Source organism: Pleurodeles waltl, chromosome 6 (genome assembly GCF_031143425.1).
Source record: "Pleurodeles waltl isolate 20211129_DDA chromosome 6, aPleWal1.hap1.20221129, whole genome shotgun sequence".
NCBI classification, from domain to species: Eukaryota; Metazoa; Chordata; class Amphibia; order Caudata; family Salamandridae; genus Pleurodeles; species Pleurodeles waltl.
Genome location: NC_090445.1, coordinates 1708776481 through 1708792720, shown reverse-complemented (window position 1 = coordinate 1708792720; position 16240 = coordinate 1708776481). Strand labels below are relative to the sequence as shown.

Here is a 16240-nt window from a genome sequence, read left to right as displayed (position 1 = left end):
TGGCTTCAGTTTGTTTGGATGGAGAGTATCTTTAGTGTGTTTGGATAGAGCCGGGGAGAGTAGCTTCAGTGTGTTTGGGTGGAGCTGGGGAGAGTGGCTTCAGTGTGTTTGGATGGAGAGTGGCTTCAGTGTGTTTGGGTGGAGCCGGGGAGAGTGGCTTCAGTGTGTTTGGGTGGAGCGGGGAGAGTGGCCTCAGTGTGTTTGGATGGAGAGTGGCTTCAGTGTGTTTGGGTGGAGCTGGGGAGTGTGGCTTCAGTGTGTTTGGGTGGAGAGGGGAGAGTGGCTTCAGTGTGTTTGGGTGGAGCCGGGGAGAGCAGCCAGGGGGCTCCCTAGTGCACTGAGGGAGCCAAGGGTCTCCCTACTGCACAGAGGCAACCAGTGGTCTCTCTACTGCCACAGAGGCAGCCAAGGGTCTCCCTGGTCCACGAGGCAGGCACGGGTCTCCCTAGTGTCGCCAAGGCACCAAGGGGTCTCCCTAGTGCACTGAGGCAGCCAAGGGTCTCCTTAGTGTCACCAAGGTAGTCAAGGGTCTCCCTAGTGCACTGAGGCAGCTAAGGATCTCCGTAATGCACTGAGGCAGTCAAGAGCCTCCCTAGTGCACGAGGCAGCCAGGGGTCTCCCTAGTGCACCAAGGCAGCCAGGGGTCTCTCTAGTGCACCGAGGCAGCCAAGAGTCTCCCTAGGGCACAAATACAGCCAAGGGTCTCCCTTGTGCACTGAGGGAGCCAGGGGTCTCTCTAGTGCACGATGCAACCAGGGGTCTCCCTAGTGCACCAAGGCAGCCAGGGGTCTCTCTAGTGCACCGAGGCAGCCAAGGGTCTCCTTAGTGTCACCAAGGTAGTCAAGGGTCTCCCTAGTGCACTGAGGCAGCTAAGGATCTCCGTAATGCACTGAGGGAGCCAGGGGTCTCTCTAGTGCACGAGGCAGCCAGGGGTCTCCCTAGTGCACCAAGGCAGCCAGGGGTCTCTCTAGTGCACCGAGGCAGCCAAGAGTCTCCCTAGGGCACAAATACAGCCAAGGGTCTCCCTTGTGCACAGAAGCAGCCAGTGGTCTCTATAGTGCCACTGAGGCAGCACAAGGGTCTCCCTAGTGCACTCAGGCAGCCAGTGGTCTCTATAGTGCCACAGAGGCAGTCAAGAGTCTCCCTAGTGCACCGAGGCAGACATGGGTCTCCCTAGTGCAATGGGGCAGCCAAGAGTCTCCCTAGTGTCGCCAAGGCACCAAGGGGTCTCCCTAGTGCACTGAGGCAGCCAAGGGTCTCCTTAGTGTCACCAAGGTAGCCAAGGGTCTCCCTAGTGCACTGAGGCAGCTAAGGATCTCCCTAGTGCACTGAGGCAGTCAAGAGTCTCCCATAGTGCTCCAAGGCAGCCAGGGGTCTCTCTAGTGCACTGGGGCAGCCAAGAGTCTCCCTAGTGCACTGAGGCAGCCAAGGGTCTCTCTAGTGCACGATGCAACCAGGGGTCTCCCAGGTGCACAGAAGCATCCAGTGGTCTCTATAGTGCCACCGAGGCAGCCAAGGGTCTCCCTAGTGCACTGAGGCAGCCAGGGTCTCCCTAGAGCAATGGGGCAGCCAAGAGTCTCCCTAGTGCACGAGACAGCCACGGGTCTCTCTAGTGCCTGAGGAAACTAGGGGTCTCCCTAGTGCACAGAGGCAGCCAAGGGTCTCCCTAGTGTTACTGAGGCAGCCAGGGGTCTCCCTAGTGCATTGAGGCAGCCAGGGGTCTCGCTAGTGAACCGAGGCAGCCAGGGGTCTTCCTAGTGCACTGACACAGCCAAGGGTCTCCCTAGCGCACTGAGAGCCTCCCTAGTGCACTGAGGCAGCCAAGAGTCTCCCTAGTGTCTTCGAGGCAGCCAAGAGTCTCTGTAGTGCACTGAGGCAGTCAGGGGTCTCCCTGGTGTCACAGAGGCAGCCAAGAGTCTCACTCGTGCACTGAAGTAGCCAGGGGTCTCCCTGGTGCAGGAGGTAACCAGGGGTCTCCCTAGTGTCACTGAGGCACCAAAGGTCTCTCTAGTGCACGATGCAACCAGGGGTCTCCAAGGTGCACAGAAGCAGCCAGTGGTCTCTATAGTGCCACCGAGGCAGCCATGGGTCTCCCTAGTGCACTGAGACAGCCAAGGGTCTCCCTAGCGCACTGAGAGCCTCCCTAGTGCACTGAGGCAGCCAAGAGTCTCCCTAGTGTCTTCGAGGCAGCCAAGAGTCTCCCTAGTGCACTGAGGCAGTCAGGGGTCTCCCTGGTGTCACAGAGGCAGCCAAGAGTCTCACTCGTGCACTGAGGTAGCCAGGGGTCTCCCTGGTGCAGGAGGTAACCAGGGGTCTCCCTAGTGTCACCGAGGCACCAAGGGGTCTCCCTAGTGCACTGAGGCAGCCAAGGGTCTCCCTAGTGCACTGAGGCAGCCAAGGGTTTCTCTAGTGTCACAGAGGCAGCCAAGGGTCTCCCTAGTGCACTGAGGCAGCCAAGGGTCTCCCTAGTGCACTGAGGCAGCCAAGGGTCTCCCTAGTGTCACCGAGGCACCAAGGGGTCTCCCTAGTGCACTGAGGCAGCCAAGGGTCTCCCTAGTGCACTGAGGCAGCCAAGGGTTTCTCTAGTGTCACAGAGGCAGCCAAGGGTTTCTCTAGTGCACTGAGGCAGCCAAGGGTCTCCCTAGTGCACTGAGGCAGCCAGGGGTCTCTCTAGTGCACAGAGGCAGCCAAGGGTCTCCCTAGTGCCACAGAGGCAGCCACGAGTCTCCCTAGTGCACTGAGGGAGCTAAGGGTCACCGAGGCAACAAGGGGTCTCATTAGTGGCACCGAGGCAGCCAAGGGTCTCCCTAGTGCACTGAGGCAGTCAAGAGTCTCCCTAGTGCACTGAGGCAGCCAAGGGTCTCTCTAGTGCACGATGCAACCAGGGGTCTCCCAGGTGCACAGAAGCAGCCAGTGGTCTCTATAGTGCCACCGAGGCAGCCAAGGGTCTCCCTAGTGCACTGAGGCAGCCAGCGGTCTCCCTAGTGCAATGGGGCAGCCAAGAGTCTCTCTAGTGCACGAGGCAGCGAGGGGTCTCCCTAGTGTTGCCGAGGCACCAAGATGTCTCCCTAGTGGACTGAGGCAGCTAGGAGTCTCCCTAGTGCACGAGGCAGCCACGGGTCTCTCTAGTGTTCGAGGAAACTAGGGTTCTCCCTAGTGCACAGAGGCAGCCAAGGGTCTCCCTAGTGTTACCGAGGCAGCCAGGGGTCTCCCTAGTGCACTGAGGCAGCCAGGGGTCTCTCTAGTGCACGAGGCAGCCAGGGGTCTCCCTAGTGCACGAGGCAGCCAGGGGTCTCCCTAGTGCACAGAGGCAGCCAGTGGTCTCTATAGTGCCACAGAGGCAGCCAAGGATCTCCCTAGTGCACTCAGACAGCCAGTGGTCTCTATAGTGCCACGGGGCAGCCAAGGGTCTCCTTGGTGTCACCAAGGCAGCCAAGGGTCTCCCTAGTGCACGGAGGCAGCCAAGGGTCTCCCTAGTGCACGGAGGCAGCCAAGGGTCTCCCTAGTGCATGAGGCAGCCAGGGGTCTCCCTAGTGCATGAGGCAGCCAGGGGTCTCCATAGTGTCGCCAAGGCATCAAGGGGTCTCCATAGTGTCGCCGAGGCATCAAGGGGTCGCCCTAGTGCACCGAGGCAGCGAGGGGTCTTCCTAGTGCACTGACACAGCCAATGGTCTCCCTAGCGCACTGAGAGCATCCCTAGTGCACTGAGACAGCCAAGAGTCTCCCTAGTGTCTTCGAGGCAGCCAAGTCTCCCTAGTGCACTGAGGCAGCCAAGGGTCTCCCTAGTGCACTGAGGCAGCCAAGGGTTTCTCTAGTGTCACAGGGGCAGCCAAGGGTCTCCCTAGTGCACTGAGGCAGCCAAGGGTCTCCTTAGTGCACTGAGGCAGCCAGGGGTCTCTCTAGTGCACAGAGGCAGCCAAGGGTCTCCCTAATGCCACAGAGGCAGCCACGAGTCTCCCTAGTGCACTGAGGGAGCTAAGGGTCACCGAGGCAACAAGGGGTCTCATTAGTGGCACCGAGGCAGCCAAGGGTCTCCCTAGTGCACTGAGGCAGCTAAGGATCTCCCTAGTGCACTGAGGCAGTCAAGCGTCTCCCATAGTGCACCAAGGCAGCCAGGGGTCTCTCTAGTGCACTGGGGCAGCCAAGAGTCTCCCTAGTGCACTGAGGCAGCCAAGGGTCTCTCTAGTGCACGATGCAACCAGGGGTCTCTCAGGTGCACAGAAGCAGCCAGTGGTCTCTATAGTGCCACCGAGGCAGCCAAGGGTCTCCCTAGTGCACTGAGGCAGCCAGCGGTCTCCCTAGTGCAATGGGGCAGCCAAGAGTCTCCCTAGTGCACGAGGCAGCGATGGGTCTCCCTAGTGTTGCCGAGGCACCAAGATGTCTCCCTAGTGGACTGAGGCAGCTAGGAGTCTCCCTAGTGCACGAGGCAGCCACGGGTCTCTCTAGTGTTCGAGGAAACTAGGGGTCTCCCTAGTGCACAGAGGCAGCCAAGGGTCTCCCTAGTGTTACCGAGGCAGCCAGGGGTCTCCCTAGTGCACTGAGGCAGCCAGCGGGCTCTCTAGTGCACGAGGCAGCCAGGGGTCTCCCTAGTGCACAGAGGCAGCCAGTGGTCTCTATAGTGCCACCAAGGCAGCCAAGGATCTCCCTAGTGCACTCAGGCAGCCAGTGGTCTCTATAGTGACACAGGCAGCCAAGGGTCTCCTTGGTGTCACCAAGGCAGCCAAGGGTCCCCCTAGTGCACGGAGGCAGCCAAGGGTCTCCCTAGTGCATGAGGCAGCCAAGGGTCTCCCTAGTGCATGAGGCAGCCAGGGGTCTCCATAGTGTCGCTGAGGCATCAAGGGGTCGCCCTAGTGCACTGAGGCAGCGAGGGGTCTTCCTAGTGCACTGACACAGCCAATGGTCTCCCTAGCGCACTGAGAGCCTCCCTAGTGCACTGAGACAGCCAAGAGTCTCCCTAGTGTCTTCGAGGCAGCCAAGTCTCCCTAGTGCACTGAGGCAGTCAGGGGTCTGCCTGGTGTCACAGAGGCAGCCAAGAGTCTCACTTGTGCACTGAGGTAGCCAGGGGTCTCCCTGGTGCAGGAGGTAACCAGGGGTCTCCCTAGTGTCACCGAGGCACCAAGGGGTCTCCCTAGTGCACTGAGGCAGCCAAGGGTCTCCCTAGTGCACTGAGGCAGTCAGGGGTCTCCCTGGTGTCACAGAGGCAATCAAGAGTCTCACTAGTGCACTGAGGTAGCCAGGGGTCTCCCTGGTGCAGGAGGTAACCAGGGGTCTCCCTAGTGTCACTGAGGCACCAAGGGGTCTCCCTAGTGCACTGAGGCACCAAGGGGTCTCCCTAGTGCACTGAGGCAGCCAAGGGTCTCTCAAGTGTCACAGAGGCAGCCAAGGGTCTCTCAAGTGTCACAGAGGCAGCCAAGGGTCTCCTAAGTGCACAGAGGCAGCCAAGGGTCTCCCTAGTGCACTGAGGCAGCCAGGGGTCTCTCTAGTGCACAGAGGAAGCCAAGGGTCTCCTAAGTGCACTGAGGGAGCTAAGGGTCACCGAGGCAACAAGGAGTCTCCTTAGTGACACTGAGGCAGCCAATAGTCTCCCTAGTGCACTGAGGTAGCCAGGGGTCTCCATAGTGCACCAAGAGGTGCACCTGTACCACCCTCACTACCTGAGCTCCCACCTGCACCACTCTCACAGCCTGAGCTCTGCCTGTACCACCCTCAGAGCCTGAGCTCCCACCTGTATCACCCTCACAGCCTGAGGTCCCACCTGTCCTACAGTGACAGCCTTACCACCTGTCTGTACCACCCTCACAGCCTGAGCTTTCGCCTGTACCACCCTCACAGCCTGAGCTCCCGCCTGTAACACCCTCACAGCCTGAGCTTTCGCCTGTACCACCCTCACAGCCTGAGCTCCCGCCTGTAAAACCCTCACAGCCTGAGCTCCTGCCTGCACCACCCTCACAGCCTGAGCTCCCACCTACAACACCCTCACAGCCTGAGTTCCCGCCTGTCCCACAGTAACAGCCTTACCACCTGTCTGCACCACCCTCACAGCCTGAGCTCCCGCCTGTACCACCCTCACAGCCTGAGCTCCCGCCTGTAAAACCCTCACAGCCTGAGCTCCTGCCTGCACCACCCTCACAGCCTGAGCTCCCACCTACAACACCCTCACAGCCTGAGTTCCCGCCTGTCCCACAGTAACAGCCTTACCACCTGTCTGCACCACCCTCACAGCCTGAGCTCCCGCCTGTAACACCCTCACAGCCTGAGCTCCCACCTACAACACCCTCACAGCCTGAGTTCCCACCTGTCCCACAGTAACAGCCTTACCACCTGTCTGTACCACCCTCACAGCCTGAGCTCCTGCCTGCAACACCCTCACAGCCGGAGTTCCCACCTGTCCTACGGTAACAGCCTTACCACCTGTCTGTACCACCCTCACAGCCTGAGCTTTCGCCTGTACCACCCTCACAGCCTGAGCTCCCGCCTGTAACACCCTCACAGCCTGAGCTCCCGCCTGCACCACCCTCACAGCCTGAGCTGCCACCTACAACACCCTCACAGCCTGAGTTCCCACCTGTCCCACAGTAACAGCCTTACCACCTGTCTGTACCACCCTCACAGCCTGAGCTCCCGCCTGTAACACCCTCACAGCCTGAGTTCCTACCTGTCCCACAGTAACAGCCTTACCACCTGTCTGTACCACCCTCACAGCCTGAGCTCCTGCCTGCACCACCCTCACAGCCTGAGCTCCCGCCTGTAACACCCTCACAGCCTGAGCTCCGGTCTGTAACACCCTCACAGCCTGAGTTCCCGCCTGTCCCGGGGCTGTGCTGCGCTGGAGGTCACCCCACTTCCGATGACCTCGGCTGACCCTCACAACGGTGGGGGTAGCACATAGGAGCCTCACAGCTGCTCACCTGTGTCCTCCCGCTGGACAAGCCTGGCAGATGGGCTCTGCCCGGAGTGAGTGGCTTTTAAAGGTCGCTCCTCTGTTTGTTGTCTCAGTCACTGTGTGCTGGGTGACCACAGAGGACACAGCCGAGCTTAGGCATCTGACCGACCGGAGCTTAAGGACCCCCTGAGAAGAAGTGACACCACAAGGCTGGAGAAGAACAGGCAGCTCTTTATGGACTGCCTGGCCTTGGCAGTCATCCTGAAGCCTCAGCTGAGGTGGTAATGAGTTCCTCTGGGCGGTCCCGGGGCATGAAGAGTTTGACATCTAATAAGGGCCTGATGTAGATTTTGGCGGATGGGTTACTCCATCACAACGTGATGGATCTCCTGCCCTCCGAAATATAAATTCCATTATATTCTATCAGATTTAGATTTCTGTAGATGGAATTGTGATGGAGTAGCCCATGCTCCGAAATATAAATCAAGCCTTAAATCTCCTCGGTCCGTCACGAGACTTCTGTCCTCAGCAGGTTTTCTGAGCTATATATCAAATCCAGCTGCAAATTGCAACACAATAATTGTTTGCGTTTTCAGGTTGATTTTATCATGGGTCATCAATCTAACCGCACTCCATAAATGTAAGACCCTGCATCAAAAATGATCAAAGTTTGGGTCGTTGGCTAAATGGTCACACGTCGTACATTAGTGACATTCCTCTAGAGGTAAGCATTTTTCAGGATTGGTAAAATCAGCAATTTTTAGGAGGTTCACACTGCACCTTAACTGTCATTTGCAGCTGTATTTGAATAATTCCAACTTGTGGTGATCGTTCTAATATGATGAACACAAATGTCTGACATTAATTAATTAAGCTCCCTTATGATGCATATGTACAGATTTCTAGATTTGTATGCTATTAAATCCAGATTCTCAAAACTGGAGAAATGAGCCAAGAACGCTTCTAGGATTTTTAGGTTCAGTTTAGCAGCGCGCAAGCGCTGCTTTTCCGACGTGTTGGTATGTATCTGGGCTTTTAACCACGCCCACCTCACGCCCATCACTATCACTCGTTCGTGGGCTTGCCCTTCAAAACATCCTTTGATGACATTGGTAAATAGATTGCGTTTGTCCTTCCTTGGGTAGGTTTTGTTACCGCCTTGGCCATCGCCCCTGTTACAAAGCTGATTGCACTTTTACCGATAAGTTCGACTGCGAGCAAACTTTTTTCCTTTTGTGTGTCTCTTCACGCTGATGCTCTTGAACGTCGTGGCGCTGTGAATCGGCTCGCTTGTGTGAAACAGTTTTACTTTTTATTTTCAATTTATGTGGCAAGAGAAGTCCGGTTAGGACTTTACAACAATAATAACTCTATTTCGAGCACGTGTGAGACCCATTGCATTGGAAATGCTTGTTTACAAATGGTAGTGTTACAGACACTATCAACTAAAAAAAAGTATACTAATATTAAACTGATACTATTACAGCAAGAAAAACAATGAAAATGTTCCTCTACCAGACTGAAGGACAAGAAATAAAATAGGTGTAGAAAAGGCTGATTAACATGTAATATGTAATATGTAAGATGTCATGATTTCCCTAATTTGTGGGGTAATTAGTAGTGCATGGCAAGGGCGCGAGTTATAGATACCTTAGGGCACAAGTTATAGTTAGTTGACATAACTCTAACTATAACTTGTGAATTTCTATGGTTTTGTACGTTTAAAATGTGAGCCTAACTATAACGTCCTTGTAACCTTTGGGTTTTTAAGTGCATTTCTTTGGTTTTAAAAAAATTCTATTTCCTAACTATAACATCCCTGTAACGTTTGTTTCTTTCAGTGAAATTCTATGTTTTTTACGTATAGTAATTTTCATTACTATACGTTAATTCAAGCACCGCCGCACATGGCCTCCACCTGTGTGCCGCAGCGGGTGGTTAAGCACCCAACCTTGCACGGCCTTCACCCATCTGCAGCAAAGGTTGCCCACGAGATCCGGCTGCAGCCAACCCTGCAGCCAACCCCCCTAACCACCCAACTCCATGCTGTGCACAGCCCTTTGGGTGTACGCAGCAGGAGTTGGCAGCGGCTTCTCTCGGTGTGAGAACAGGTGTGAGAGGGTGTATCTGGGGGTGAGAGTGGCTGTGAGAGTGTCTGGGTGTGAGAGCGTGTGCATCAGTGTCTTAGTGGATGCATCAGCGTGTGCGTGGGAATAATCTCAGTGACACCCTCTCTTTTATCATATGCGAGGTCCTGTTTTGGTCTATAAGAACATTTTTTATGGATGTTGCACGAAACATAAACACAAGTTTTCGCTGCAAAATGTCTGTATTAGACTCACACACCACCCACATTAAACACAAGTTAAAGGAAAACATATTTAAATCAACCTGTTTAAGAATTATATAAAGCCATCTGGGCGAGACTCTCTGCAGAACAGAGCTGGCACTACCAGGGACCCTTGAAAGGCTGGGGCCCTGAGCCAGGGACCACTCTGCCCATCCTTAAAAGGTCTATGGGCCTGTCGAGAAGCTGCTACGGTCATCCACAAAGGACCTGACCATGACAAGCTTTTTCAAGATTTTGTTATAGCAGGATTATAAAAGCCTCCAAGCACAGGGACCTATGAATCACTGAAGGGCAGGTCTAGAGGTGCCCAAAACACTCCTTTGGTAATACAGCAAGGTATTAGTATCATACACACAGACCTCCTACGCGCAGAAAAGTGTAAGGTTTGTACAACTGGTAAGATAGTGTCACAATGCTAACATTCAAACACCGGTAGGATGATAAAACCTGTAAAGTGTGTCCTCCCTGGGAAACTCAGTGAAGCAGTGTATGGAAGGATGGAGCGTGACTGGGCCAAGCTTTGGGGGTCTCTGTTTTATGGTGGCTTCTGGGACCTGTTACAGAGTCACATGACTACCTGAGATGAGTGGACAAGTTAAAAGAGAGTTACTAACCTATAGCAAAGGTTTCATAGCTTTATAGGCCGTCATAGTGGATCACTCCATCGTCTCCAGTGGAGCCCCCAACATTCCAATGTTCTAATATAGCTTAGTATCTTTTACAAAGTTCCCCTCGGTGACTCCTGTGAGTGGACACATATCAATAGGGAACTGCAGAGGGGACAGAGACTGCCCTCTAGTACCAACACTGTTATTGTTGGTGGGCTTTAAGAGGAAGGGTTGAATACTCACGCCATGTTGGAGACTTTCAAACAAAAACTTGGCATTGTAGGAACTTGCTGGGAGCTCTAAAAGTGTCAACCAACAAGATAGCTCAGAAATGCAATGTACCTGCTGCAGAGATGTCTGGGAAGCCTTTCGGTTCACAGGTTTTACCCCCAGCTGGGAATGAATCAACTTCCGACTCCTGCAAAGTTGACGATATTATGAAGAGGTCCATTGATGTCAGAGTTGCTGGTCATTAGAAAGTCAGTTATATAATCAAAGGAACTGAGTACACTTCCTTGAAAGTCGGCAGGTGTGGATGCGTCGGTTACTGTCGGCAGGGCCTCAGGTGAGCAGATCTCGTGGGTCGTCATATAAGGTTTGATCTGCTCTTTAATGTTGGAAGGTCTTTGCTCACCCAAGATATTGAAGCCCATATTTATACATTTTAGCACTGCATTTGTGAAATTTTTCTACGCAAATGTGGCACAAACGTACAAAATATAATTGTATTTTCTAAGTTTACGCCGCTTTAGTGTCAAAAAATGACGCAAAAGCGACACTAAAAAAGTATAAATATGGGCCTGAGTGTAACTGTAATTCTGGTGAGTCATCGACTAAGGTTTGATGTGCTTCTTAATGTCAGAAGGTCTTTGCTCACCCAAGATGTTGAGCACGTGCTTAACCAGACTTCTATATTTCTGGGTGGTCATTGACTACGTTTTGATGTGCTCTTTAATGTCGGAAGATCCTTGGTCACCCAAGAAGTTGAGTGTTTAACAAGACTTCTCTAATTCTGGTGGGTCATCATCTAAGTTTTGATGAGGTCCTTGGTCACCTAAGATGCAGAGCAGGTGGTTAGCAGGACATCTATACTTCTAGTGGTTAATTGTCTATTAATATCAGAAGGTCCTTGATCACCCAAGATGTTGAGCAGGTGTTTAGCAGGTCTACTCTAATTCTGGTGGGTTATCATCTTTTAATCTTGGAAGGCCCTTGGTCATCAAGATCATGAGCAGGTGTTTAGCCAGTCTTCTCCAGTTCTGGTGGTTCATCGTCTAAGGTTTGATGTGGTCCTTAATGTCGGAAGGTCCTTGGTCACCCAAGATGTGGATCAGGTGTTTAGCAGAACTTTTCTAAGTCTGTTTGGTCAGCGTCTATTAATGTCTGAAGGTCCTTGTTCACCCAAGATGTTGAGCAGGGTTTTAACCAGACTTCTCTAATTCTGATGGGTCATCGTCTATTAACGCTGAAAGGTCCTTGGTCACCAAAGGTGTTGAGCAGGTGTTTATCAGACTTCTATAATTCTGGTGGGTCATCGTCTAGGGTTTGAAGTGCTCCTTAACGTCAGAAGGCCCTTGGTCATCCAAGATGTGGAGCAGGTGTTGAGTAGGTTTTCTCTAGCACTGGATGTCCATCGTCTAAGGTGTGGATGTGCTTGTTAACATCAGAAGCTCCCTGGTCACTCATGGTGTCCAGCAGATCCAGAGCTAGTATTCTCGGACACTAGCTGGCCATCGCCTAAGGTGCTAATGTTGGTCTCGCTTTTTTCTACAGGATCGAACTTTAGACCAACACCGAAGCTGTCCAGTAGCACTTGTGAATCAAGGAGTGACCCAAGGTCCCCCGAGGTGCAGACTAGGACTTCCTCGTGTCAGCTGGTCATCGTCCGAGGCACTGAATAGATGTTGGTAAGTGGCACTCAGTGTGCTTTCACCACTCTACAGGCCGGCCTAGTCCTAGTGCCGGGACGTGATTTGGGTCCTCCTTCTGTATAATGTCGCACTGAGGTGGAAGATTCCATTTGGAACTGATTTATTCTGACAGATCTGAGGTTTTGTGTTTTTACAGCGGTATGGGCTGGGGTTGCAGTGGCTTGTTCTACAGGCTCTGGGTTGCAGTGTCTCATTCTGCAGCCTCTGATCTGTTGCTGGGGTTGTTCTAATCTGTTGGCTGGGGTTTGTACTGACCTGTACTACAGGCTCTGGGTTGCAGTGCCTTGTTCTACAGCCTCTGATCTGGTGGCTGGGGATTGTACTCACCTGTTCTAAAGGCTCTGGGTTGCAGTGCCTTGTTCTACAGCCTCTGATCTGTTGGCTGGGGTTTGCACTCACCTGTTCTATAGGCTCTGGGTTGCAGTGTCTTGTTCAACAGGCTCTGATCTCTTGACTGAGGGCTGCAGTGCCTTGTTCTACAGGCTCTGATCTCTTGACAGAGGGCTGGAGGGCCTTGTTCTACAGGCTCTGATCTCTTGACAGAGGGCTGGAGGGCCTTGTTCTACAGGCTCTGATCTCTTGACAGAGGGCTGCAGTGCCTTGTTCTACTGGCTCTGATCTCTTGACAGAGGGCTGCAGTGCCTTGTTCCACAGGCTCTGGGCTGCAGTGCCTTGTTCTACTGGCTCTGATCTCTTGACAGAGGACTGCAGTGCCTTGTTCCACAGGCTCTGGGCTGCAGTGCCTCATTCTACTGGCTCTGATCTCTTGACAGAGGGCTAGAGGGCCTTCTTCTACAGGCTCTGATTTCTTGACAGAGGGCTGCAGTGTCTTGTTCTACAGGCTCGGATCTCTTGACAGAGGGCTGCAGTGCCTTGTTCTACATACAGGCTCTGGGCTGCAGTGGGCTGCAGTGCCTTGTTCTCTTCCTGCTACCATGAGGCGCTCATACATCTATTTATAAACCAGAAGGCTGCATGGCGGCCGCGGAGAAGGGCGGGAGCGGATGGGGAAAGTGAGGGGGAGGGAGGATGCAGCCAGGGGGTGAGGAGATACAGGAAGGGGGTGGGGGCAGGCAGCAAGGCTTGGGGGGTAGGGGGGTCTGGAGCACTCACCTGCACCGGAAGTGGGGGGGCTGCTCCTTCGGGCTCCTCGTCGGGGGGGCTCTCTGCTGAAGACTGACGGGGCCGCCCCTCCTTTCCCCCCTCTTTCCTTCCCCCCTCCCCCCCAGTGGCAGGATGAAGAGCCTCCTGCGCCCCGCACCTCCTCTTAGCATCCCACCGCGGCTGTGCAGGCACTGCCCCCCCCCCCCCCCCCTGACTCCCCAGGTCCAGAGGAGCCCTCGGCAGGCACTCCCACCGCCCGCCCTTCCTCCACAATCACCATCCCTCCCTCCATCACCGCCCCCCCACATGACCGCCCCCGTCACCACTTACTCTCGCATCCTCTCCATCATAAGCCTTCCCTCCATCACCAGCACCCGTCCCTCCTCCCATCCACACCCCTCCTCATCACCTACATAGCATCCCTCCATCACAGCACCCCCTCCTTCCATCCACACCCGTCCCTCTCATCACCCACATAGCATCCCTCCATCACCAGCACCCTCCTCCTTCCATCCACACCCCCACCCTCATCACCTACATAGCATCCCTCCATCACCAGCACCCGTCCCTCCTCCCATCCACACCCTCCCCCTCATCACCTACATAGCATCCCTCCATCACCAGCACCCCCATGCACACCCTCCCCCTCATCACCTACATAGCATTCCTCCATCACCAGCACCCTGCCTCCTTCCATCCACACCCCTCCCTCATCACCCACATAGCATCCCTCCATCACAGCACCACACCTCCTCCCATCCACACCCCTCCCTCATCACCCACATAGCATCCCTCCATCACCCGCACCCCCATCCACACCCCTCCCTCATCACCTACATAGCATCCCTCCATCACCAGCACCCGTCCCTCCTCCCATCCACACCCCTCCCTCATCACTTACATAACATCCCTCCATCACCAGCACCCCCATCCACACCCCTCCCTCATCACCCACATAGCATCCCTCCATCACCAGCACCCTCCTCCTTCCATCCACACCCCCTCCTCATCACCCACATAGCATCCCTCCATCACCAGCACCCTCCCTCCTTCCATCCACACCTCTCCCCCTCATCACCCACATAGCATCCCTCCATCACCAGCACCCCCCTCCTCCCATCCACAGCCCCCCACCTTCCATCCACACCTCTCCCCCTCATCACCCACATAGCATCCCTCCATCACCAGCACCCCCTCCTTTCATCCACACCCCTCCCTCATCACCCACACAGCATCCCTCCATCACCAGCCCCCCCATCCACACCCTCCTCCTCATCACCTACATAGCATCCCTCCATCACAGCACCCCTCCTCCCAACCACACCCCTCCCCCATCACCCACATAGCATCCCTCCATCACCAGCACCCCCCTCCTTCCATCCACACCCCTCCCTCATCACCCACATAGCATCCCTCCGTCACAGCACCCTCCCTCCTTCCATCCACACCCCTCCCTCATCACCCACATAGCATCCCTCCATCACCAGCACCCCCCTCCTTCCATCCACACCCCTCCCTCATCAACCACATAGCATCCCTCCTTCACCAGCACCCCTCCCTCATCACCCACATAGCATCCCTCCATCACCAGCACCCTCCTCCTCCCAACCACACCCCTCCCTCATCACCCACATAGCATCCCTCCATCACCAGCACCCGTCCCTCCTCCCATCCACACCCTCCCCCTCATCACCTACATAGCATCCCTCCATCACCAGCACCCCTCCTCCTTCCATCCACACCCCTCCTCATCACCCACACAGCATCCCTCCATCACCAGCACCTCTCCCTCCTTCCATCCACACCCCTCCCTCATCACCCACATAGCATCCCTCCGTCACAGCACCACACCTCCTTCCATCCACACCCCTACCCCTCATCACCCACATAGCATCCCTCCATCACCAGCACCCCCCTCCTCCCATCCACACCCCTCCTCATCACCTACATAGCATCCCTCCATCACCAGCACCCTCCTCCTCCCATCCACACCCCTCCCTCATCACCCACATAGCATCCCTCCATCACCAGCACCCTTCCTCCTCCCATCCACACCCCTCCCTCATCACCCACACAGCATCCCTCCATCACCAGCACCCCCTCCTCCCATCCACACCCCTCCCTCATCAGCTCCATAGCATCCCTCCATCACAGCACCCCCTCCTTCCATCCACACCCCTCCCTCATCACCTCCATAGCATCCCTCCATCACAGCTCCCACCTCCTTCCATCCACACCCCCTCCTCATCACCCACATAGCATCCCTCCATCACCAGCACCCCCTCCTTCCATCCACACCCCTCCCTCATCACCCACATAGCATCCCTCCATCACCAGCACCCTCCTCCTCCCATCCACACCCCCTCCTCATCACCCACATAGCATCCCTCCATCAATAGCACCCCTACCTCCTCCCAACCACACCCCTCCCCCATATAGCATCCCTCCATCACCAGCACCCCCCTCCTTCCATCCACACCCCTCCCTCATCACCCACATAGCATCCCTCCATCACAGCACCACACCTCCTCCCATCCACACCCCTCCCTCATCACCCACATAGCATCCCTCCGTCACCAGCACCCTCCTCCTTCCATCCACACCCCTCCCTCATCACCCACATAGCATCCCTCCATCACCAGCAGCCTCCTCCTCCCATCCACACCCCTCCTCATCACCCACATAGCATCCCTCCATCACAGCACCCCCCCTCCTCCCATCCACACCCCTCCTCATCACCTACATAGCATCCCTCCATCACCAGCACCCCACCTTCCATCCACACCCCTCCCTCATCACCCACATAGCATCCCTCCATCACCAGCACCCCTCCTTCCATCCACACCCCCTCCCTCATCACCTACATAGCATCCCTCCATCACAGCTCCCCCCTCCTTCCATCCACACCCCTCCCTCATCACCCACATAGCATCCCTCCATCACCAGCACCCCCCTCCTCCCATCCACACCCCCTCCTCATCACCTACATAGCATCCCTCCATCACAGCACCACACCTCCTCCCATCCACACCCCTCCCTCATCACCCACATAGCATCCCTCCATCACCAGCACCCTCCTCCTCCCATCCACACCCCCTCCTATCACCCACATAGCATCCCTCCATCACCAGCACCCCTCCTCCTTCCATCCACACCCCTCCCTCATCACCCACATAGCATCCCTCCATCACCAGCACCCTCCTCCTTCCATCCACACCCCTCCCTCATCACCCACATAGCATCCCTCCATCACCAGCACCCTCCTCCTTCCATCCACACCCCTCCCTCATCACCCACATAGCATCCCTCCGTCACAGCACCACACCTCCTTCCATCCACACCCCTCCCTCATCACCCACATAGC

General features: G+C 55.2%; 1 protein-coding gene across 4 annotated transcripts in view; it reads right to left on the bottom strand.

Moving 5' to 3' along the window:
• The window catches only part of B3GALT4 (beta-1,3-galactosyltransferase 4), a 150143-nt gene that overhangs the window by 48613 nt on the left and 85290 nt on the right, over nucleotides 1–16240 (bottom strand). Inside the window, exon 1 of one of the 4 annotated variants that reach the window (XM_069241885.1) lies at nucleotides 12886–12988. The exons of the other annotated variants lie outside the window; for them this stretch is intronic. The gene's annotated coding sequence lies outside the window, so the exon portion shown is untranslated. Of the gene's footprint in view, nucleotides 1–12885; nucleotides 12989–16240 lie in introns of those variants that run through there. 4 annotated transcript variants of the gene reach the window in all.